This window comes from Pleurodeles waltl, unplaced genomic scaffold (genome assembly GCF_031143425.1).
Source record: "Pleurodeles waltl isolate 20211129_DDA unplaced genomic scaffold, aPleWal1.hap1.20221129 scaffold_80, whole genome shotgun sequence".
Taxonomy (NCBI): Eukaryota; Metazoa; Chordata; class Amphibia; order Caudata; family Salamandridae; genus Pleurodeles; species Pleurodeles waltl.
This window is the reverse complement of record NW_027150396.1, coordinates 1,946,879-1,971,825: the sequence shown is the minus strand read 5'-3', so window position 1 is coordinate 1,971,825 and position 24,947 is coordinate 1,946,879.

The window sequence follows — 24,947 nt, the reverse complement described above, 5'->3', positions numbered from 1 at the left end:
GTTTGGTAGGTTGCCCTAGGTGCCGGCTGAGCTAGAGGCCAAAATCTACAGGTAGGCACTTTGCAAAAAACAGCTCTGTTTTCTGTGATGTGTCCACGTTGTGTTTTGGGGCATATCCTGTCGCGGGCGCTAGGCCTACCCACACAAGTGAGGTATCATTTTTATCAGGAGACTTGGGGGAACGCTGGGTGGAAGGAAATTTGTGGCTCCTCTCAGATTCCAGAACTTTCTGTCACCGAAATGTGAGGAAAATGCGTTTTTTTAGCCAAAATTTGAGATTTGCAAAGGATTCTGGGTAACAGAACCTGGTCAGAGCCCCACAAGTCACCCCATCTTGGATTCCCCTAGGTCTCTAGTTTTCAAAAATGCACAGGTTTGGTAGGTTTCCCTAGGTGCCGGCTGAGCTAGAGGCCAAAATCTACAGGTAGGCACTTTGAAAAAAACAGCTCTGTTTTCTTATAAAAAATGGGATGTGTCCACGTTGTGTTTTGGGGCGTCTCCTGTCGCGGCCGCTAGGCCTACCCACACAACTGAGGTATCATTTTTATCGGGAGACTTGGGGGAACGCTGGGTGGAAGGAAATTTGTGGCTCCTCTCAGATTCCAGAACTTTCTGTCACCGAAATGTGAGGAAAATGCATTTCTTTTAGCCAAAATTTGAGGTTTGCAAAGGATTCTGGGTAATAGAACCTGGTCAGAGCCCCACAAATCACCCCATCTTGGATTCCCCTAGGTCCCTAGTTTTCAAAACTGCACAGGTTTGGTAGGTTTCCCTAGGTGCCAGCTGAGCTAGAGGCCAAAATCTACAGGTAGGCACTTTGCAAAAAACAGCTCTGTTTTCTGTGATGTGTCCACGTTGTGTTTTGGGGTATATCCAGTCGTAGGCGCTAGGCCTACCCACACAAGTGAGGTATCATTTGTATCGGGAGACTTGGGGGAACGCTGGGTGGAAGGAAATTTGTGGCTCCTCTCAGATTCTAGAACTTTCTGTCACCGAAATGTGGGGAAAATGCATTTTTTTAGCCAAAATTTGAGGTTTGCAAAGGATTCTGGGTACCAGAAGCTGGGCAGAGCCCCACAAGTCACCCCATCTTGGATTTCCCTAGGTCTCTAGGTTTCAAAAATGCACAGGTTTGGTAGGTTGCCCTAGGTGCCGGCTGAGCTAGAGGCCAAAATCTACAGGTAGGCACTTTGCAAAAAACAGCTCTGTTTTCTGTGATGTGTCCACGTTGTGTTTTGGGGCATATCCTGTCGCGGGCACTAGGCCTACCCACACAAGTGAGGTATCATTTGTATTGGGAGACTTGGGGGAACGCTGGGTGGAAGGAAATTAGTGGCTCCTCTCAGATTCTACAACTTTCTGTCACCGAAATGTGAGGAAAATGCATTTTTTTAGCCAAAATTTGAGGTTTGCAAAGGATTCTGGGCACCAGAACCTGGGCAGAGCCCCACAAGTCACCCCATCTTGGATTCCCCTAGGTCTCTAGTTTTCAAAAATGCACAGGTTTGGTAGGTTTCCCTAGGTGCCGGCTGAGCTAGAGGCCAAAATCTACAGGTAGTCACTTTGCAAAAAACAGCTCTGTTTTCTGTGATGTGTCCACGTTGTGTTTTGGGGCATATCCTGTCGCAGGCGCTAGGCCTACCCACACAAGTGAGGTATCATTTTTATCGGGAGACTTAGGGGAACGCTGGGTGGAAGGAAATTTGTGGCTCCTCTCTGATTCCAGAACTTTCTGTCACCGAAATGTGAGGAAAATGCGTTTTTTTAGCCAAAATTTGAGATTTGCAAAGGATTCTGGGTAACAGAACCTGGTCAGAGCCCCACAAGTCACCCCATCTTGGATTCCCCTAGGTCTCTAGTTTTCAATAATGCACAGGTTTGGTAGGTTTCCCTAGGTGCCGGCTGAGCTAGAGGCCAAAATCTACAGGTAGGCACTTTGCAAAAAACAGCTCTGTTTTCTTTAAAAAAATGGGATGTGTCCACGTTGTATTTTGGGGCATACCCTGTTGCGGGCGCTAGGCCTACCCACACAACTGAGGTATCATTTTGATCGGGAGACTTGGGGGAACGCTGGGTGGAAGGAAACTTGTGGCTCCTCTCAGATTCCATAACTTTCTGTCACCGAAATGTGAGGAAAATGCATTTCTTTTAGCCAAAATTTGAGGTTTGCAAAGGATTCTGGGTACCAGAACCCGGGCAGAGCCCCACAAGTCACCCCATCTTGGATTCCCCTAGGTCTCTAGTTTTCAAAAATGCACAGGTTTGGTAGGTTTCCCTAGGTGCCGGCTAAGCTAGAGGCCAAAATCTACAGGTAGGCACTTTGCAAAAAACAGCTCTGTTTTCTGTGATGTGTCCACGTTGTGTTTTGGGGCATATCCTGTCACAGGCGCTAGGCCTACCCACACAAGTGAGGTATCATTTTTATCGGGAGACTTGGGGGAACGCTGGGTGGAAGGAAATTTGTGGCTCCTCTCAGATTCCAGAACTTTCTGTCACCGAAATGTGAGGAAAATGCGTTTTTTTAGCCAAAATTTGAGGTTTGCAAAGGATTCTGGGTAACAGAACCTGGTCAGAGCCCCACAAGTCACCCCATCTTGGATTCCCCTAGGTCTCTAGTTTTCAAAAATACACAGGTTTGGTAGGTTTCCCTAGGTGCCGGCTGAGCTAGAGGCCAAAATCTACAGGTAGGCACTTTGCAAAAAACAGCTCTGTTTTCTTTAAAAAAATGGGATGTGTCCACGTTGTGTTTTGGGGCGTTTCCTGTCGCTGCCGCTAGGCCTACCCACACAACTGAGGTATCATTTTTATCGGGAGACTTGGGGGAACGCTGGGTGGAAGGAAATTTGTGGCTCCTCTCAGATTCCAGAACTTTCTGTCTCCGAAATGAGAGGAAAATGCGTTTTTTTTAGCCAAAATTTGAGATTTGCAAAGGATTCTGGGTAACAGAACCTGGTCAGAGCCCCACAAGTCACCCCATCTTGGATTCCCCTAGGTCTCTAGTTTTCAAAAATGCACAGGTTTGTTAGGTTTCCCTAGGTGCCGGCTGAGCTAGAGGCCAAAATCTACAGGTAGGCACTTTGCAAAAAACAGCTCTGTTTTCTGTGATGTGTCCACGTTGTGTTTTGGGGCGTCTCCTGTCGCTGCCGCTAGGCCTACCCACACAACTGAGGTATCATTTTTATCGGGAGACTTGGGGGAACGCTGGGTGGAAGGAAATTTGTGGCTCCTCTCAGATTCCAGAACTTTCTGTCACCGAAATGTGAGGAAAATGCATTTCTTTTAGCCAAAATTTGAGGTTTGCAAAGGATTCTGGGTAACAGAACCTGGTCACCCCATCTTGGATTCCCCTAGGTCTCTAGTTTTCAAAAATGCACAGGTTTGGTAGGTTTCCCTAGGTGCCGGCTGAGCCAGAGGCCAAAATCTACAGGTAGGCACTTTGCAAAAAACAGCTCTGTTTTCTGTGATGTGTCCATGTTGTGTTTTGGGGCATATCCTGTCGCAGGCGCTAGGCCTACCCACACAAGTGAGGTAGCATTTGTATCGGGAGACTTGGGGAAACGCTGGGTGGAAGGAAATTTGTGGCTCCTCTCAGATTCTAGAACTTTCTGTCACCGAAATGTGGGGAAAATGCATTTTTTTAACCAAAATTTGAGGTTTGCAAAGGATTCTGCGTACCAGAAGCTGGGCAGAGCCCCACAAGTCACCCCATCTTGGATTTCCCTAGGTCTCTAGTTTTCAAAAATGCACAGGTTTGGTAGGTTGCCCTAGGTGCCGGCTGAGCTAGAGGCCAAAATCTACAGGTAGGCACTTTGCAAAAAACAGCTCTGTTTTCTGTGATGTGTCCACGTTGTGTTTTGGGGCATATCCTGTCGCAGGCGCTAGGCCTACCCACACAAGTGAGGTATCATTTGTATTGGGAGACTTGGGGGAACGCTGGGTGGAAGGAAATTAGTGGCTCCTCTCAGATTCTACAACTTTCTGTCACCGAAATGTGAGGAAAATGCATTTTTTTAGCCAAAATTTGAGGTTTGCAAAGGATTCTGTGTACCAGAACCTGGGCAGAGCCCCACAAGTCACCCCATCTTGGATTCCCCTAGGTCTCTAGTTTTCAAAAATTCACAGGTTTGGTAGGTTTCACTAGGTGCCGGCTGAGCTAGAGGCCAAAATCTACAGGTAGGCACTTTGCAAAAAACAGCTCTGTTTTCTTTAAAAAAATGGGATGTGTCCACGTTGTGCTTTGGGGCGTCTCCTGTCGCTGCCGCTAGGCCTACCCACACAACTGAGGTATCATTTTTATCGGGAGACTTGGGGGAACGCTGGGTGGAAGGAAATTTGTGGCTCCTCTCAGATTCCAGAACTTTCTGTCACCGAAATGTGAGGAAAATGCATTTTCTTAGCCAAAATTTGAGATTTGCAAAGGATTCTGGGTAACAGAACCTGGTCAGAGCCCCACAAGTCACCCCATCTTGGATTCCCCTAGGTCTCTAGTTTTCAAGAATGCACAGGTTTGGTAGGTTTCCCTAGGTGCTGGATGAGCTAGAGGCCAAAATCTACAGGTAGGCACTTTGCAAAAAACAGCTCTGTTTTCTGTGATGTGTCCACGTTGTGTGTTTGGGGCATATCCTGTCGCGTGCACTAGGCCTACCCACACAAGTGAGGTATCATTTGTATTGGGAGACTTGGGGGAACGCTGGGTGGAAGGAAATTAGTGGCTCCTCTCATATTCTACAACTTTCTGTCACCGAAATGTGAGGAAAATGCATTTTTTTAGCCAAAATTTGAGGTTTGCAAAGGATTCTGGGCACCAGAACCTGGGCAGAGCCCCACAAGTCACACCATCTTGGATTCCCCTAGGTCTCTAGTTTTCAAAAATGCACAGGTTTGGTAGGTTTCCCTAGGTGCCGGCTGAGCTAGAGGCCAAAATCTACAGGTAGGCACTTTGCAAAAAACAGCTCTGTTTTCTGTGATGTGTCCACGTTGTGTTTTGGGGCATATCCTGTCGCGGGCGCTAGGCCTACCCACACAAGTGAGGTATCATTTTTATCAGGAGACTTGGGGGAACGCTGGGTGGAAGGAAATTTGTGGCTCCTCTCAGATTCCAGAACTTTCTGTCACCGAAATGTGAGGAAAATGCGTTTTTTTAGCCAAAATTTGAGATTTGCAAAGGATTCTGGGTAACAGAACCTGGTCAGAGCCCCACAAGTCACCCCATCTTGGATTCCCCTAGGTCTCTAGTTTTCAAAAATGCACAGGTTTGGTAGGTTTCCCTAGGTGCCGGCTGAGCTAGAGGCCAAAATCTACAGGTAGGCACTTTGAAAAAAACAGCTCTGTTTTCTTATAAAAAATGGGATGTGTCCACGTTGTGTTTTGGGGCGTCTCCTGTCGCGGCCGCTAGGCCTACCCACACAACTGAGGTATCATTTTTATCGGGAGACTTGGGGGAACGCTGGGTGGAAGGAAATTTGTGGCTCCTCTCAGATTCCAGAACTTTCTGTCACCGAAATGTGAGGAAAATGCATTTCTTTTAGCCAAAATTTGAGGTTTGCAAAGGATTCTGGGTAATAGAACCTGGTCAGAGCCCCACAAATCACCCCATCTTGGATTCCCCTAGGTCCCTAGTTTTCAAAACTGCACAGGTTTGGTAGGTTTCCCTAGGTGCCAGCTGAGCTAGAGGCCAAAATCTACAGGTAGGCACTTTGCAAAAAATAGCTCTGTTTTCTGTGATGTGTCCACGTTGTGTTTTGGGGCATATCCAGTCGTAGGCGCTAGGCCTACCCACACAAGTGAGGTATCATTTGTATCGGGAGACTTGGGGGAACGCTGGGTGGAAGGAAATTTGTGGCTCCTCTCAGATTCTAGAACTTTCTGTCACCGAAATGTGGGGAAAATGCATTTTTTTAGCCAAAATTTGAGGTTTGCAAAGGATTCTGGGTACCAGAAGCTGGGCAGAGCCCCACAAGTCACCCCATCTTGGATTTCCCTAGGTCTCTAGGTTTCAAAAATGCACAGGTTTGGTAGGTTGCCCTAGGTGCCGGCTGAGCTAGAGGCCAAAATCTACAGGTAGGCACTTTGCAAAAAACAGCTCTGTTTTCTGTGATGTGTCCACGTTGTGTTTTGGGGCATATCCTGTCGCGGGCACTAGGCCTACCCACACAAGTGAGGTATCATTTGTATTGGGAGACTTGGGGGAACGCTGGGTGGAAGGAAATTAGTGGCTCCTCTCAGATTCTACAACTTTCTGTCACCGAAATGTGAGGAAAATGCATTTTTTTAGCCAAAATTTGAGGTTTGCAAAGGATTCTGGGCACCAGAACCTGGGCAGAGCCCCACAAGTCACCCCATCTTGGATTCCCCTAGGTCTCTAGTTTTCAAAAATGCACAGGTTTGGTAGGTTTCCCTAGGTGCCGGCTGAGCTAGAGGCCAAAATCTACAGGTAGGCACTTTGCAAAAAACAGCTCTGTGTTCTGTGATGTGTCCACGTTGTGTTTTGGGGCATATCCTGTCGCAGGCGCTAGGCCTACCCACACAAGTGAGGTATCATTTTTATCGGGAGACTTAGGGGAACGCTGGGTGGAAGGAAATTTGTGGCTCCTCTCTGATTCCAGAACTTTCTGTCACCGAAATGTGAGGAAAATGTGTTTTTTTAGCCAAAATTTGAGATTTGCAAAGGATTCTGGGTAACAGAACCTGGTCAGAGCCCCACAAGTCACCCCATCTTGGATTCCCCTAGGTCTCTAGTTTTCAATAATGCACAGGTTTGGTAGGTTTCCCTAGGTGCCGGCTGAGCTAGAGGCCAAAATCTACAGGTAGGCACTTTGCAAAAAACAGCTCTGTTTTCTTTAAAAAAATGGGATGTGTCCACGTTGTATTTTGGGGCATACCCTGTTGCGGGCGCTAGGCCTACCCACACAACTGAGGTATCATTTTGATCGGGAGACTTGGGGGAACGCTGGGTGGAAGGAAACTTGTGGCTCCTCTCAGATTCCATAACTTTCTGTCACCGAAATGTGAGGAAAATGCATTTCTTTTAGCCAAAATTTGAGGTTTGCAAAGGATTCTGGGTACCAGAACCCGGGCAGAGCCCCACAAGTCACCCCATCTTGGATTCCCCTAGGTCTCTAGTTTTCAAAAATGCACAGGTTTGGTAGGTTTCCCTAGGTGCCGGCTAAGCTAGAGGCCAAAATCTACAGGTAGGCACTTTGCAAAAAACAGCTCTGTTTTCTGTGATGTGTCCACGTTGTGTTTTGGGACATATCCTGTCACAGGCGCTAGGCCTACCCACACAAGTGAGGTATCATTTTTATCGGGAGACTTGGGGGAACGCTGGGTGGAAGGAAATTTGTGGCTCCTCTCAGATTCTAGAACTTTCTGTCACCGAAATATGAGGAAAATGCATTTTTTTAGCCAGAATTTGAGGTTTGCAAAGGATTCTGGGTACCAGAACCTGGGCAGAGCCCCACAAGTCACCCCATCTTGGATTCCCCTAGGTCTCTTGTTTTAAAAAATGCACAGGTTTGGTAGGTTGCCCTAGGTGCCGGCTGAGCTAGAGGCCAAAATCTACAGGTAGGCACTTTGCAAAAAACAGCTCTGTTTTCTGTGATGGGTCCACGTTGTGTTTTGGGGCATATCCTGTCGCAGGCGCTAGGCCTACCCACACAAGTGAGGTATCATTTTTATCGGGAGACTTAGGGGAACGCTGGGTGGAAGGAAATTTGTGGCTCCTCTCTGATTCCAGAACTTTCTGTCACCGAAATGTGAGGAAAATGCGTTTTTTTAGCCAAAATTTGAGATTTGCAAAGGATTCTGGGTAACAGAACCTGGTCAGAGCCCCACAAGTCACCCCATCTTGGATTCCCCTAGGTCTCTAGTTTTCAATAATGCACAGGTTTGGTAGGTTTCCCTAGGTGCCGGCTGAGCTAGAGGCCAAAATCTACAGGTAGGCACTTTGCAAAAAACAGCTCTGTTTTCTGTGATGTGTCCACGTTGTGTTTTGGGGCATATCCTGTCGCAGGCGCTAGGCCTACCCACACAAGTGAGGTATCATTTTTATCGGGAGACTTAGGGGAACGCTGGGTGGAAGGAAATTTGTGGCTCCTCTCAGATTCCAGAACTTTCTGTCACCGAAATGTGAATGAAATGCGTTTTTTTAGCCAAAATTTGAGATTTGCAAAGGATTCTGGGTAACAGAACCTGGTCAGAGCCCCACAAGTCACCCCATCTTGTATTCCCCTAGGTCTCTAGTTATCAAGAATGCACAGGTTTGGTAGGTTTCCCTAGGTGCTGGCTGAGCTAGAGGCCAAAATCTACAGGTAGGCACTTTGCAAAAAACAGCTCTGTTTTCTTTAAAAAAATGGGATGAGTCCATGTTGTGTTTTGGGGTCTGTCCTGTCACGGCCGCTAGGCCTACCCACACAACTGAGGTATCATTTTGATCGGGAGAGTTGGGGGAACGCTGGGTGGAAGGAAATTTGTGGCTCCTCTCAGATTCCAGAACTTTCTGTCACCGAAATGTGAGGAAAATGCGTTTTTTTAGCCAAAATTTGAGATTTGCAAAGGATTCTGGGTAACAGAACCTGGTCAGAGCCCCACAAGTCACCCCATCTTGGATTCCCCTAGGTCTCTAGTTTTCAAAAATGCACAGGTTTGGTAGGTTTCCCTAGGGGCCGGCTGAGCTAGAGGCCAAAATCTACAGGTAGGCACATTGAAAAAAACAGCTCTGTTTTCTTAAAAAAAATGGGATGTGTCCACGTTGTGTTTTGGGGCGTTTCCTGTCGCGGCCGCTAGGCCTACCCACACAACTGAGGTATCATTTTTATTGGGAGACTTGGGGGAACGCTGGGTGGAAGGAAATTTGTGGCTCCTCTCAGATTCCAGAACTTTCTGTCACCGAAATGTGAGGAAAATGCATTTCTTTTAGCCAAAATTTGAGGTTTGCAAAGGATTCTGGGTAACAGAACCTGGTCAGAGCCCCACAAGTCACCCCATCTTGGATTCCCCTAGGTCCCTAGTTTTCAAAACTGCACAGGTTTGGTAGGTTTCCCTAGGTGCCAGCTGAGCTAGAGGCCAAAATCTACAGGTAGGCACTTTGCAAAAAACAGCTCTGTTTTCTGTGATGTGTCCACGTTGTGTTTTGGGGCTTATCCAGTCGTAGGCGCTAGGCCTACCCACACAAGTGAGGTATCATTTGTATCGGGAGACTTGGGGGAACGCCGGGTGGAAGGAAATTTGTGGCTCCTCTCAGATTCTAGAACTTTCTGTCACCGAAATGTGGGGAAAATCATTTTTTTAGCCAAAATTTGAGGTTTGCAAAGGATTCTGGGTACCAGAAGCTGGGCAGAGCCCCACAAGTCACCCCATCTTGGATTTCCGTAGGTCTCTAGGTTTCAAAAATTCACAGGTTTGGTAGGTTGCCCTAGGTGCCGGCTGAGCTAGAGGCCAAAATCTACAGGTAGGCACTTTGCAAAAAACAGCTCTGTTTTCTGTGATGTGTCCACGTTGTGTTTTGGGGCATATCCTGTCGCGGGCGCTAGGCCTACCCACACAAGTGAGGTATCATTTTTATCAGGAGACTTGGGGGAACGCTGGGTGGAAGGAAATTTGTGGCTCCTCTCAGATTCCAGAACTTTCTGTCACCGAAATGTGAGGAAAATGCGTTTTTTTAGCCAAAATTTGAGATTTGCAAAGGATTCTGGGTAACAGAACCTGGTCAGAGCCCCACAAGTCACCCCATCTTGGATTCCCCTAGGTCTCTAGTTTTCAAAAATGCACAGGTTTGGTAGGTTTCCCTAGGTGCCGGCTGAGCTAGAGGCCAAAATCTACAGGTAGGCACTTTGAAAAAAACAGCTCTGTTTTCTTATAAAAAATGGGATGTGTCCACGTTGTGTTTTGAGGCGTCTCCTGTCACGGCCGCTAGGCCTACCCACACAACTGAGGTATCATTTTTATCGGGAGACTTGGGGGAACGCTGGGTGGAAGGAAATTTGTGGCTCCTCTCAGATTCCAGAACTTTCTGTCACCGAAATGTGAGGAAAATGCATTTCTTTTAGCCAAAATTTGAGGTTTGCAAAGGATTCTGGGTAATAGAACCTGGTCAGAGCCCCACAAATCACCCCATCTTGGATTCCCCTAGGTCCCTAGTTTTCAAAACTGCACAGGTTTGGTAGGTTTCCCTAGGTGCCAGCTGAGCTAGAGGCCAAAATCTACAGGTAGGCACTTTGCAAAAAACAGCTCTGTTTTCTGTGATGTGTCCACGTTGTGTTTTGGGGCATATCCAGTCGTAGGCGCTAGGCCTACCCACACAAGTGAGGTATCATTTGTATCGGGAGACTTGGGGGAACGCTGAGTGGAAGGAAATTTGTGGCTCCTCTCAGATTCTAGAACTTTCTGTCACCGAAATGTGGGGAAAATGCATTTTTTTAGCCAAAATTTGAGGTTTGCAAAGGATTCTGGGTACCAGAAGCTGGGCAGAGCCCCACAAGTCACCCCATCTTGGATTTCCCTAGGTCTCTAGGTTTCAAAAATGCACAGGTTTGGTAGGTTGCCCTAGGTGCCGGCTGAGCTAGAGGCCAAAATCTACAGGTAGGCACTTTGCAAAAAACAGCTCTGTTTTCTGTGATGTGTCCACGTTGTGTTTTGGGGCATATCCTGTCGCGGGCACTAGGCCTACCCACACAAGTGAGGTATCATTTGTATTGGGAGACTTGGGGGAACGCTGGGTGGAAGGAAATTAGTGGCTCCTCTCAGATTCTACAACTTTCTGTCACCGAAATGTGAGGAAAATGCATTTTTTTAGCCAAAATTTGAGGTTTGCAAAGGATTCTGGGCACCAGAACCTGGGCAGAGCCCCACAAGTCACCCCATCTTGGATTCCCCTAGGTCTCTAGTTTTCAAAAATGCACAGGTTTGGTAGGTTTCCCTAGGTGCCGGCTGAGCTAGAGGCCAAAATCTACAGGTAGTCACTTTGCAAAAAACAGCTCTGTTTTCTGTGATGTGTCCACGTTGTGTTTTGGGGCATATCCTGTCGCAGGCGCTAGGCCTACCCACACAAGTGAGGTATCATTTTTATCGGGAGACTTAGGGGAACGCTGGGTGGAAGGAAATTTGTGGCTCCTCTCTGATTCCAGAACTTTCTGTCACCGAAATGTGAGGAAAATGCGTTTTTTTAGCCAAAATTTGAGATTTGCAAAGGATTCTGGGTAACAGAACCTGGTCAGAGCCCCACAAGTCACCCCATCTTGGATTCCCCTAGGTCTCTAGTTTTCAAAAATGCACAGGTTTGGTAGGTTTCCCTAGGTGCCGGCTGAGCTAGAGGCCAAAATCTACAGGTAGGCACTTTGAAAAAAACAGCTCTGTTTTCTTATAAAAAATGGGATGTGTCCACGTTGTGTTTTGAGGCGTCTCCTGTCACGGCCGCTAGGCCTACCCACACAACTGAGGTATCATTTTTATCGGGAGACTTGGGGGAACGCTGGGTGGAAGGAAATTTGTGGCTCCTCTCAGATTCCAGAACTTTCTGTCACCGAAATGTGAGGAAAATGCATTTCTTTTAGCCAAAATTTGAGGTTTGCAAAGGATTCTGGGTAATAGAACCTGGTCAGAGCCCCACAAATCACCCCATCTTGGATTCCCCTAGGTCCCTAGTTTTCAAAACTGCACAGGTTTGGTAGGTTTCCCTAGGTGCCAGCTGAGCTAGAGGCCAAAATCTACAGGTAGGCACTTTGCAAAAAACAGCTCTGTTTTCTGTGATGTGTCCACGTTGTGTTTTGGGGCATATCCAGTCGTAGGCGCTAGGCCTACCCACACAAGTGAGGTATCATTTGTATCGGGAGACTTGGGGGAACGCTGAGTGGAAGGAAATTTGTGGCTCCTCTCAGATTCTAGAACTTTCTGTCACCGAAATGTGGGGAAAATGCATTTTTTTAGCCAAAATTTGAGGTTTGCAAAGGATTCTGGGTACCAGAAGCTGGGCAGAGCCCCACAAGTCACCCCATCTTGGATTTCCCTAGGTCTCTAGGTTTCAAAAATGCACAGGTTTGGTAGGTTGCCCTAGGTGCCGGCTGAGCTAGAGGCCAAAATCTACAGGTAGGCACTTTGCAAAAAACAGCTCTGTTTTCTGTGATGTGTCCACGTTGTGTTTTGGGGCATATCCTGTCGCGGGCACTAGGCCTACCCACACAAGTGAGGTATCATTTGTATTGGGAGACTTGGGGGAACGCTGGGTGGAAGGAAATTAGTGGCTCCTCTCAGATTCTACAACTTTCTGTCACCGAAATGTGAGGAAAATGCATTTTTTTAGCCAAAATTTGAGGTTTGCAAAGGATTCTGGGCACCAGAACCTGGGCAGAGCCCCACAAGTCACCCCATCTTGGATTCCCCTAGGTCTCTAGTTTTCAAAAATGCACAGGTTTGGTAGGTTTCCCTAGGTGCCGGCTGAGCTAGAGGCCAAAATCTACAGGTAGTCACTTTGCAAAAAACAGCTCTGTTTTCTGTGATGTGTCCACGTTGTGTTTTGGGGCATATCCTGTCGCAGGCGCTAGGCCTACCCACACAAGTGAGGTATCATTTTTATCGGGAGACTTAGGGGAACGCTGGGTGGAAGGAAATTTGTGGCTCCTCTCTGATTCCAGAACTTTCTGTCACCGAAATGTGAGGAAAATGCGTTTTTTTAGCCAAAATTTGAGATTTGCAAAGGATTCTGGGTAACAGAACCTGGTCAGAGCCCCACAAGTCACCCCATCTTGGATTCCCCTAGGTCTCTAGTTTTCAATAATGCACAGGTTTGGTAGGTTTCCCTAGGTGCCGGCTGAGCTAGAGGCCAAAATCTACAGGTAGGCACTTTGCAAAAAACAGCTCTGTTTTCTTTAAAAAAATGGGATGTGTCCACGTTGTATTTTGGGGCATACCCTGTTGCGGGCGCTAGGCCTACCCACACAACTGAGGTATCATTTTGATCGGGAGACTTGGGGGAACGCTGGGTGGAAGGAAACTTGTGGCTCCTCTCAGATTCCATAACTTTCTGTCACCGAAATGTGAGGAAAATGCATTTCTTTTAGCCAAAATTTGAGGTTTGCAAAGGATTCTGGGTACCAGAACCCGGGCAGAGCCCCACAAGTCACCCCATCTTGGATTCCCCTAGGTCTCTAGTTTTCAAAAATGCACAGGTTTGGTAGGTTTCCCTAGGTGCTGGCTGAGCTAGAGGCCAAAATCTACAGGTAGGCACTTTGCAAAAAACAGCTCTGTTTTCTTTAAAAAAATGGGATGTGTCCACGTTGTGTTTTGGGGTGTGTCCTGTCGCGGCCGCTAGGCCTACCCACACAACTGAGGTATCATTTTTATCGGGAGACTTGGGGGAACGCTGGGTGGAAGGAAATTTGTGGCTCCTCTCAGATTCCAGAACTTTCTGTCTCCGAAATGTGAGGAAAATGCGTTTTTTTAGCCAAAATTTGAGATTTGCAAAGGATTCTGGGTAACAGAACCTGGTCAGAGCCCCACAAGTCACCCCATCTTGGATTCCCCTAGGTCTCTAGTTTTCAAAAATGCACAGGTTTGTTAGGTTTCCCTAGGTGCCGGCTGAGCTAGAGGCCAAAATCTACAGGTAGGCACTTTGCAAAAAACAGCTCTGTTTTCTGTGATGTGTCCACGTTGTGTTTTGGGGCGTCTCCTTTCGCTGCCGCTAGGCCTACCCACACAACTGAGGTATCATTTTTATCGGGAGACTTGGGGGAACGCTGGGTGGAAGGAAATTTGTGGCTCCTCTCAGATTCCAGAACTTTCTGTCACCGAAATGTGAGGAAAATGCATTTCTTTTAGCCAAAGTTTGAGGTTTGCAAAGGATTCTGGGTAACAGAACCTGGTCACCCCATCTTGGATTCCCCTAGGTCTCTAGTTTTCAAAAATGCACAGGTTTGGTAGGTTTCCCTAGGTGCCGGCTGAGCCAGAGGCCAAAATCTACAGGTAGGCACTTTGCAAAAAACAGCTCTGTTTTCTTTAAAAAAATGGGATGTGTCCACGTTGTGTTTTGGGACGTCTCCTGTCGCTGCCGCTAGGCCTACCTACACAACTGAGGTATCATTTTTATCGGGAGACTTGGGGGAACGCTGGGTGGAAGGAAATTTGTGGCTCCTCTCAGATTCCAGAACTTTCTGTCACCGAAATGTGAGGAAAATGCATTTTCTTAGCCAAAATTTGAGATTTGCAAAGGATTCTGGGTAACAGAACCTGGTCAGAGCCCCACAAGTCACCCCATCTTGGATTCCCCTAGGTCTCTAGTTTTCAAGAATGCACAGGTTTGGTAGGTTTCCCTAGGTGCTGGATGAGCTAGAGCCAAAATCTACAGGTAGGCACTTTGCAAAAAACAGCTCTGTTTTCTTTAAAAAAATGGGATGTGTCCACGTTGTGTTTTGGGGTGTGTCCTGTCACGGCCGCTAGGCCTACCCACACAACTGAGGTATCATTTTGATCGGGAGACTTGGGGGAACGCTGGGTGGAAGGAAATTTGTGGCTCCTCTCAGATTCCAGAACTTTCTGTCACCGAAATGTGAGGAAAATGCGTTTTTTTTGCCAAAATTTGAGGTTTGCAAAGGATTCTGGGTAACAGAACCTGGTCAGAGCCCCACAAGTCACCCCATCTTGGATTCCCCTAGGTCTCTAGTTTTCAAAAATGCACAGGTTTGGTAGGTTTCCCTAGGTGCCGGCTGAGCTAGAGGCCAAAATCTACAGGTAGGCACTTTGCAAAAAATAGCTCTGTTTTCTGTGATGTGTCCACGTTGTGTGTTTGGGGCATATCCTGTCGCGTGCACTAGGCCTACCCACACAAGTGAGGTATCATTTGTATTGGGAGACTTGGGGGAACGCTGGGTGGAAGGAAATTAGTGGCTCCTCTCATATTCTACAACTTTCTGTCACCGAAATGTGAGGAAAATGCATTTTTTTAGCCAAAATTTGAGGTTTGCAAAGGATTCTGGGCACCAGAACCTGGGCAGAGCCCCACAAGTCACACCATCTTGGATTCCCCTAGGTCTCTAGTTTTCAAAAATGCACAGGTTTGGTAGGTTTCCCTAGGTGCCGGCTGAGCTAGAGGCCAAAATCTACAGGTAGGCACTTTGCAAAAAACAGCTCTGTTTTCTGTGATGTGTCCACGTTGTGTTTTGGGGCATATCCTGTCGCGGGCGCTAGGCCTACCCACACAAGTGAGGTATCATTTTTATCAGGAGACTTGGGGGAACGCTGGGTGGAAGGAAATTTGTGGCTCCTCTCAGATTCCAGAACTTTCTGTCACCGAAATGTGAGGAAAATGCGTTTTTTTAGCCAAAATTTGAGATTTGCAAAGGATTCTGGGTAACAGAACCTGGTCAGAGCCCCACAAGTCACCCCATCTTGGATTCCCCTAGGTCTCTAGTTTTCAAAAATGCACAGGTTTGGTAGGTTTCCCTAGGTGCCGGCTGAGCTAGAGGCCAAAATCTACAGGTAGGCACTTTGAAAAAAACAGCTCTGTTTTCTTATAAAAAATGGGATGTGTCCACGTTGTGTTTTGGGGCGTCTCCTGTCGCGGCCGCTAGGCCTACCCACACAACTGAGGTATCATTTTTATCGGGAGACTTGGGGGAACGCTGGGTGGAAGGAAATTTGTGGCTCCTCTCAGATTCCAGAACTTTCTGTCACCGAAATGTGAGGAAAATGCATTTCTTTTAGCCAAAATTTGAGGTTTGCAAAGGATTCTGGGTAATAGAACCTGGTCAGAGCCCCACAAATCACCCCATCTTGGATTCCCCTAGGTCCCTAGTTTTCAAAACTGCACAGGTTTGGTAGGTTTCCCTAGGTGCCAGCTGAGCTAGAGGCCAAAATCTACAGGTAGGCACTTTGCAAAAAATAGCTCTGTTTTCTGTGATGTGTCCACGTTGTGTTTTGGGGCATATCCAGTCGTAGGCGCTAGGCCTACCCACACAAGTGAGGTATCATTTGTATCGGGAGACTTGGGGGAACGCTGGGTGGAAGGAAATTTGTGGCTCCTCTCAGATTCTAGAACTTTCTGTCACCGAAATGTGGGGAAAATGCATTTTTTTAGCCAAAATTTGAGGTTTGCAAAGGATTCTGGGTACCAGAAGCTGGGCAGAGCCCCACAAGTCACCCCATCTTGGATTTCCCTAGGTCTCTAGGTTTCAAAAATGCACAGGTTTGGTAGGTTGCCCTAGGTGCCGGCTGAGCTAGAGGCCAAAATCTACAGGTAGGCACTTTGCAAAAAACAGCTCTGTTTTCTGTGATGTGTCCACGTTGTGTTTTGGGGCATATCCTGTCGCGGGCACTAGGCCTACCCACACAAGTGAGGTATCATTTGTATTGGGAGACTTGGGGGAACGCTGGGTGGAAGGAAATTAGTGGCTCCTCTCAGATTCTACAACTTTCTGTCACCGAAATGTGAGGAAAATGCATTTTTTTAGCCAAAATTTGAGGTTTGCAAAGGATTCTGGGCACCAGAACCTGGGCAGAGCCCCACAAGTCACCCCATCTTGGATTCCCCTAGGTCTCTAGTTTTCAAAAATGCACAGGTTTGGTAGGTTTCCCTAGGTGCCGGCTGAGCTAGAGGCCAAAATCTACAGGTAGGCACTTTGCAAAAAACAGCTCTGTGTTCTGTGATGTGTCCACGTTGTGTTTTGGGGCATATCCTGTCGCAGGCGCTAGGCCTACCCACACAAGTGAGGTATCATTTTTATCGGGAGACTTAGGGGAACGCTGGGTGGAAGGAAATTTGTGGCTCCTCTCTGATTCCAGAACTTTCTGTCACCGAAATGTGAGGAAAATGCGTTTTTTTAGCCAAAATTTGAGATTTGCAAAGGATTCTGGGTAACAGAACCTGGTCAGAGCCCCACAAGTCACCCCATCTTGGATTCCCCTAGGTCTCTAGTTTTCAATAATGCACAGGTTTGGTAGGTTTCCCTAGGTGCCGGCTGAGCTAGAGGCCAAAATCTACAGGTAGGCACTTTGCAAAAAACAGCTCTGTTTTCTTTAAAAAAATGGGATGTGTCCACGTTGTATTTTGGGGCATACCCTGTTGCGGGCGCTAGGCCTACCCACACAACTGAGGTATCATTTTGATCGGGAGACTTGGGGGAACGCTGGGTGGAAGGAAACTTGTGGCTCCTCTCAGATTCCATAACTTTCTGTCACCGAAATGTGAGGAAAATGCATTTCTTTTAGCCAAAATTTGAGGTTTGCAAAGGATTCTGGGTACCAGAACCCGGGCAGAGCCCCACAAGTCACCCCATCTTGGATTCCCCTAGGTCTCTAGTTTTCAAAAATGCACAGGTTTGGTAGGTTTCCCTAGGTGCCGGCTAAGCTAGAGGCCAAAATCTACAGGTAGGCACTTTGCAAAAAACAGCTCTGTTTTCTGTGATGTGTCCACGTTGTGTTTTGGGACATATCCTGTCACAGGCGCTAGGCCTACCCACACAAGTGAGGTATCATTTTTATCGGGAGACTTGGGGGAACGCTGGGTGGAAGGAAATTTGTGGCTCCTCTCAGATTCTAGAACTTTCTGTCACCGAAATATGAGGAAAATGCATTTTTTTAGCCAGAATTTGAGGTTTGCAAAGGATTCTGGGTACCAGAACCTGGGCAGAGCCCCACAAGTCACCCCATCTTGGATTCCCCTAGGTCTCTAGTTTTCAAAAATACACAGGTTTGGTAGGTTTCCCTAGGTGCCGGCTGAGCTAGAGGCCAAAATCTACAGGTAGGCACTTTGCAAAAAACAGCTCTGTTTTCTTTAAAAAAATGGGATGTGTCCACGTTGTGTTTTGGGGCGTTTCCTGTCGCTGCCGCTAGGCCTACCCACACAACTGAGGTATCATTTTTATCGGGAGACTTGGGGGAACGCTGGGTGGAAGGAAATTTGTGGCTCCTCTCAGATTCCAGAACTTTCTGTCTCCGAAATGTGAGGAAAATGCGTTTTTATAGCCAAAATTTGAGATTTGCAAAGGATTCTGGGTAACAGAACCTGGTCAGAGCCCCACAAGTCACCCCATCTTGGATTCCGCTAGGTCTCTAGTTTTCAAAAATGCACAGGTTTGTTAGGTTTCCCTAGGTGCCGGCTGAGCTAGAGGCCAAAATCTACAGGTAGGTACTTTGCAAAAAACAGCTCTGTTTTCTGTGATGTGTCCACGTTGTGTTTTGGGGCGTCTCCTGTCGCTGCCGCTAGGCCTACCCACACAACTGAGGTATCATTTTTATCGGGAGACTTGGGGGAACGCTGGGTGGAAGGAAATTTGTGGCTCCTCTCAGATTCCAGAACTTTCTGTCACCGAAATGTGAGGAAAATGCATTTCTTTTAGCCAAAATTTGAGGTTTGCAAAGGATTCTGGGTAACAGAACCTGGTCACCCCATCTTGGATTCCCCTAGGTCTCTAGTTTTCAAAAATGCACAGGTTTGGTAGGTTTCCCTAGGTGCCGGCTGAGCCAGAGGCCAAAATCTACAGGTAGGCACTTTGCAAAAAACAGCTCTGTTTTCTGTGATGTGTCCACGTTGTGTTTTGGGGCATATCCTGTCGCAGGCGCTAGGCCTACCCACACAAGTGAGGTAGCATTTGTATCGGGAGACTTGGGGAAACGCTGGGTGGAAGGAAATTTGTGGCTCCTCTCAGATTCTAGAACTTTCTGTCACCGAAATGTGGGGAAAATGCATTTTTTTAGCCAAAATTTGAGGTTTGCAAAGGATTCTGCGTACCAGAAGCTGGGCAGAGCCCCACAAGTCACCCCATCTTGGATTTCCCTAGGTCTCTAGTTTTCAAAAATGCACAGGTTTGGTAGGTTGCCCTAGGTGCCGGCTGAGCTAGAGGCCAAAATCTACAGGTAGGCACTTTGCAAAAAACAGCTCTGTTTTCTGTGATGTGTCCACGTTGTGTTTTGGGGCATATCCTGTCGCAGGCGCTAGGCCTACCCACACAAGTGAGGTATCATTTGTATTGGGAGACTTGGGGGAACGCTGGGTGGAAGGAAATTAGTGGCTCCTCTCAGATTCTACAACTTTCTGTCACCGAAATGTGAGGAAAATGCATTTTTTTAGCGAAAATTTGAGGTTTGCAAAGGATTCTGTGCACCAGAACCTGGGCAGAGCCCCACAAGCCACCCCATCTTGGATTCCCCTAGGTCTTTAGTTTTCAAAAATGCACAGGTTTGGTAGGTTTCCCTAGGTGCCGGCTGAGCTAGAGGCCAAAATCTACAGGTAGGCACTTTGCAAAAAACAGCTCTGTTTTCTGTGATGTGTCCACGTTGTGTTTTGGGGCATATCCTGTCGCGGGCGCTAGGCCTACCCACACAAGTGAGGTATCATTTTTATCAGGAGACTTGGGGGAACGCTGGGTGGAAGGAAATTTGTGGCTCCTCTCAGATTCCAGAACTTTCTGTCACCGAAATGTGAGGAAAATGCGTTTTTTTAGCCAAAATTTGAGATTTGCAAAGGATTCTGGGTAACAGAACCTGGTCAGAGCCCCACAAGCCACCCCATCTTGGATTCCCCTAGGTCTCTAGTTTTCAAAAATGCACAGGTTTGGTAGGTTTCCCTAGGTGCCGGCTGAGCTAGAGGCCAAAATCTACAGGTAGGCACTTTGAAAAAAACAGCTCTGTTTTCTTATAAAAAATGGGATGTGTCCACGTTGTGTTTTGGGGCGTTTCCTGTCGCGGCCGCTAGGCCTACCCACACAACTGAGGTATCATTTTTATCGGGAGACTTGGGGGAACGCTGGGTGGAAGGAAATTTGTGGCTCCTCTCAGATTCCAGAACTTTCTGTCACCGAAATGTGAGGAAAATGCATTTCTTTTAGCCAAAATTTGAGGTTTGCAAAGGATTCTGGGTAATAGAACCTGGTCAGAGCCCCACAAATCACCCCATCTTGGATTCCCCTAGGTCCCTAGTTTTCAAAACTGCACAGGTTTGGTAGGTTTCCCTAGGTGCCAGCTGAGCTAGAGGCCAAAATCTACAGGTAGGCACTTTGCAAAAAATAGCTCTGTTTTCTGTGATGTGTCCACGTTGTGTTTTGGGGCATATCCAGTCGTAGGCGCTAGGCCTACCCACACAAGTGAGGTATCATTTGTATCGGGAGACTTGGGGGAACACTGGGTGGAAGGAAATTAGTGGCTCCTCTCAGATTCTACAACTTTCTGTCACCGAAATGTGAGGAAAATGCATTTTTTTAGCCAAAATTTGAGGTTTGCAAAGGATTCTGGGCACCAGAACCTGGGCAGAGCCCCACAAGTCACCCCATCTTGGATTCCCCTAGGTCTCTAGTTTTCAAAAATGCACAGGTTTGGTAGGTTTCCCTAGGTGCCGGCTGAGCTAGAGGCCAAAATCTACAGGTAGGCACTTTGCAAAAAACAGCTCTGTGTTCTGTGATGTGTCCACGTTGTGTTTTGGGGCATATCCTGTCGCAGGCGCTAGGCCTACCCACACAAGTGAGGTATCATTTTTATCGGGAGACTTAGGGGAACGCTGGGTGGAAGGAAATTTGTGGCTCCTCTCTGATTCCAGAACTTTCTGTCACCGAAATGTGAGGAAAATGCGTTTTTTTAGCCAAAATTTGAGATTTGCAAAGGATTCTGGGTAACAGAACCTGGTCAGAGCCCCACAAGTCACCCCATCTTGGATTCCCCTAGGTCTCTAGTTTTCAATAATGCACAGGTTTGGTAGGTTTCCCTAGGTGCCGGCTGAGCTAGAGGCCAAAATCTACAGGTAGGCACTTTGCAAAAAACAGCTCTGTTTTCTTTAAAAAAAATGGGATGTGTCCACGTTGTATTTTGGGGCATACCCTGTTGCGGGCGCTAGGCCTACCCACACAACTGAGGTATCATTTTGATCGGGAGACTTGGGGGAACGCTGGGTGGAAGGAAACTTGTGGCTCCTCTCAGATTCCATAACTTTCTGTCACCGAAATGTGAGGAAAATGCATTTCTTTTAGCCAAAATTTGAGGTTTGCAAAGGATTCTGGGTACCAGAACCCGGGCAGAGCCCCACAAGTCACCCCATCTTGGATTCTCCTAGGTCTCTAGTTTTCAAAAATGCACAGGTTTGGTAGGTTTCCCTAGGTGCCGGCTAAGCTAGAGGCCAAAATCTACAGGTAGGCACTTTGCAAAAAACAGCTCTGTTTTCTGTGATGTGTCCACGTTGTGTTTTGGGACATATCCTGTCACAGGCGCTAGGCCTACCCACACAAGTGAGGTATCATTTTTATCGGGAGACTTGGGGGAACGCTGGGTGGAAGGAAATTTGTGGCTCCTCTCAGATTCTAGAACTTTCTGTCACCGAAATATGAGGAAAATGCATTTTTTTAGCCAGAATTTGAGGTTTGCAAAGGATTCTGGGTACCAGAACCTGGGCAGAGCCCCACAAGTCACCCCATCTTGGATTCCCCTAGGTCTCTAGTTTTCAAAAATACACAGGTTTGGTAGGTTTCCCTAGGTGCCGGCTGAGCTAGAGGCCAAAATCTACAGGAAGGCACTTTGCAAAAAACAGCTCTGTTTTCTTTAAAAAAATGGGATGTGTCCACGTTGTGTTTTGGGGCGTTTCCTGTCGCTGCCGCTAGGCCTACCCACACAACTGAGGTATCATTTTTATCGGGAGACTTGGGGGAACGCTGGGTGGAAGGAAATTTGTGGCTCCTCTCAGATTCCAGAACTTTCTGTCTCCGAAATGTGAGGAAAATGCGTTTTTTTAGCCAAAATTTGAGATTTGCAAAGGATTCTGGGTAACAGAACCTGGTCAGAGCCCCACAAGTCACCCCATCTTGGATTCCCCTAGGTCTCTAGTTTTCAAAAATGCACAGGTTTGGTAGGTTTCCCTAGGTGCCGGCTGAGCTAGAGGCCAAAATCTACAGGTAGGCACTTTGCAAAAAACAGCTCTGTTTTCTTTAAAAAAATGGGATGTGTCCACGTTGTGTTTTGGGGCATATCCTGTTGCGGGCGCTAGGCCTACCCACACAACTGAGGTATCATTTTGATCGGGAGACTTGGGGGAACGCTGGGTGGAAGGAAATTTGTGGCTCCTCTCAGATTCCAGAACTTTCTGTCACCGAAATGTGAGGAAAATGCATTTTCTTAGCCAAAATTTGAGATTTGCAAAGGATTCTGGGTAACAGAACCTGGTCAGAGCCCCACAAGTCACCCCATCTTGGATTCCCCTAGGTCTCTAGTTTTCAAGAATGCACAGGTTTGGTAGGTTTCCCTAGGTGCTGGATGAGCTAGAGGCCAAAATCTACAGGTAGGCACTTTGCAAAAAACAGCTCTGTTTTCTTTAAAAAAATGGGATGTGTCCACGTTGTGTTTTGGGGTGTGTCCTGTCACGGCCGCTAGGCCTACCCACACAACTGAGGTATCATTTTGATCGGGAGACTTGGGGGAACGCTGGGTGGAAGGAAATTTGTGGCTCCTCTCAGATTCCAGAACTTTCTGTCACCGAAATGTGAGGAAAATGCGTTTTTTTTGCCAAAATTTGAGGTTTGCAAAGGATTCTGGGTAACAGAACCTGGTCAGAGCCCCACAAGTCACCCCATCTTGGATTCCCCTAGGTCTCTAGTTTTCAAAAATGCACAGGTTTGGTAGGTTTCCCTAGGTGCCGGCTGAGCTAGAGGCCAAAATCTACAGGTAGGCACTTTGCAAAAAACAGCTCTGTTTTCTGTGATGTGTCTACGTTGTGTGTTTGGGGCATATCCTGTCGCGTGCACTAGGCCTACCCACACAAGTGAGGTATCATTTGTATTGGGAGACTTGGGGGAACGCTGGGTGGAAGGAAATTAGTGGCTCCTCTCATATTCTACAACTTTCTGTCACCGAAATGTGAGGAAAATGCATTTTTTTAGCCAAAATTTGAGGTTTGCAAAGGATTCTGGGCACCAGAACCTGGGCAGAGCCCCACAAGTCACACTATCTTGGATTCCCCTAGGTCTCTAGTTTTCAAAAATGCACAGGTTTGGTAGGTTTCCCTAGGTGCCGGCTGAGCTAGAGGCCAAAATCTACAGGTAGGCACTTTGCAAAAAACAGCTCTGTTTTCTGTGATGTGTCCACGTTGTGTTTTGGGGCATATCCTGTCGCAGGCGCTAGTCCTACCCACACAAGTGAGGTATCCTTTTTATCGGGAGACTTAGGGGAACGCTGGGTGGAAGGAAATTTGTGGCTCCTCTCTGATTCCAGAACTTTCTGTCACCGAAATGTGAGGAAAATGCGTTTTTTTAGCCAAAATATGAGATTTGCAAAGGATTCTGGGTAACAGAACCTGGTCAGAGCCCCACAAGTCACCCCATCTTGGATTCCCCTAGGTCTCTAGTTTTCAATAATGCACAGGTTTGGTAGGTTTCCCTAGGTGCCGGCTGAGCTAGAGGCCAAAATCTACAGGTAGGCACTTTGAAAAAAACAGCTCTGTTTTGTTAAAAAAAATGGGATGTGTCCACGTTGTGTTTTGGGGCGTCTCCTGTCGCTGCCGCTAGGCCTACCCACACAACTGAGGTATCATTTTTATCGGGAGACTTGGGGGAACGCTGGGTGGAAGGAAATTTGTGGCTCCTCTCAGATTCCAGAACTTTCTGTCACCGAAATGTGAGAAAAATGAATTTCTTTTAGCCAAAATTTTAGGTTTGCAAAGGATTCTGGATAACTGAACCTGGTCAGAGCCCCACAAGTCACCCCATCTTGGATTCCCCTAGGTTCCTAGTTTTAAAAAATGCACAGGTTTGGTAGGTTTCCCTAGGTGCCGGCTGAGCCAGAGGCCAAAATCTACAGGTAGGCACTTTGCAAAAAACAGCTCTGTTTTCTGTGATGTGTCCACGTTGTGTTTTGGGGCATATCCAGTCGCAGGCGCTAGGCCTACCCACACAAGTGAGGTATCATTTGTATCGGGAGACTTGGGGGAACGCTGGGTGGAAGGAAATTTGTGGCTCCTCTCAGATTCCAGAACTTTCTGTCACCGAAATGTGAGGAAAATGCGTTTTTTTTGCCAAAATTTGAGGTTTGCAAAGGATTCTGGGTAACAGAACCTGGTCAGAGCCCCACAAGTCACCCCATCTTGGATTCCCCTAGGTCTCTAGTTTTAAAAAATGCACAGGTTTGGTAGGTTTCCCTAGGTGCCGGCTGAGCTAGAGGCCAAAATCTACAGGTAGGCACTTTGCAAAAAACAGCTCTGTTTTCTGTGATGTGTCTACGTTGTGTGTTTGGGGCATATCCTGTCGCGTGCACTAGGCCTACCCACACAAGTGAGGTATCATTTGTATTGGGAGACTTGGGGGAACGCTGGGTGGAAGGAAATTAGTGGCTCCTCTCATATTCTACAACTTTCTGTCACCGAAATGTGAGGAAAATGCATTTTTTTAGCCAAAATTTGAGGTTTGCAAAGGATTCTGGGCACCAGAACCTGGGCAGAGCCCCACAAGTCACACTATCTTGGATTCCCCTAGGTCTCTAGTTTTCAAAAATGCACAGGTTTGGTAGGTTTCCCTAGGTGCCGGCTGAGCTAGAGGCCAAAATCTACAGGTAGGCACTTTGCAAAAAACAGCTCTGTTTTCTGTGATGTGTCCACGTTGTGTTTTGGGGCATATCCTGTCGCAGGCGCTAGTCCTACCCACACAAGTGAGGTATCCTTTTTATCGGGAGACTTAGGGGAACGCTGGGTGGAAGGAAATTTGTGGCTCCTCTCTGATTCCAGAACTTTCTGTCACCGAAATGTGAGGAAAATGCGTTTTTTTAGCCAAAATATGAGATTTGCAAAGGATTCTGGGTAACAGAACCTGGTCAGAGCCCCACAAGTCACCCCATCTTGGATTCCCCTAGGTCTCTAGTTTTCAATAATGCACAGGTTTGGTAGGTTTCCCTAGGTGCCGGCTGAGCTAGAGGCCAAAATCTACAGGTAGGCACTTTGAAAAAAACAGCTCTGTTTTGTTAAAAAAAATGGGATGTGTCCACGTTGTGTTTTGGGGCGT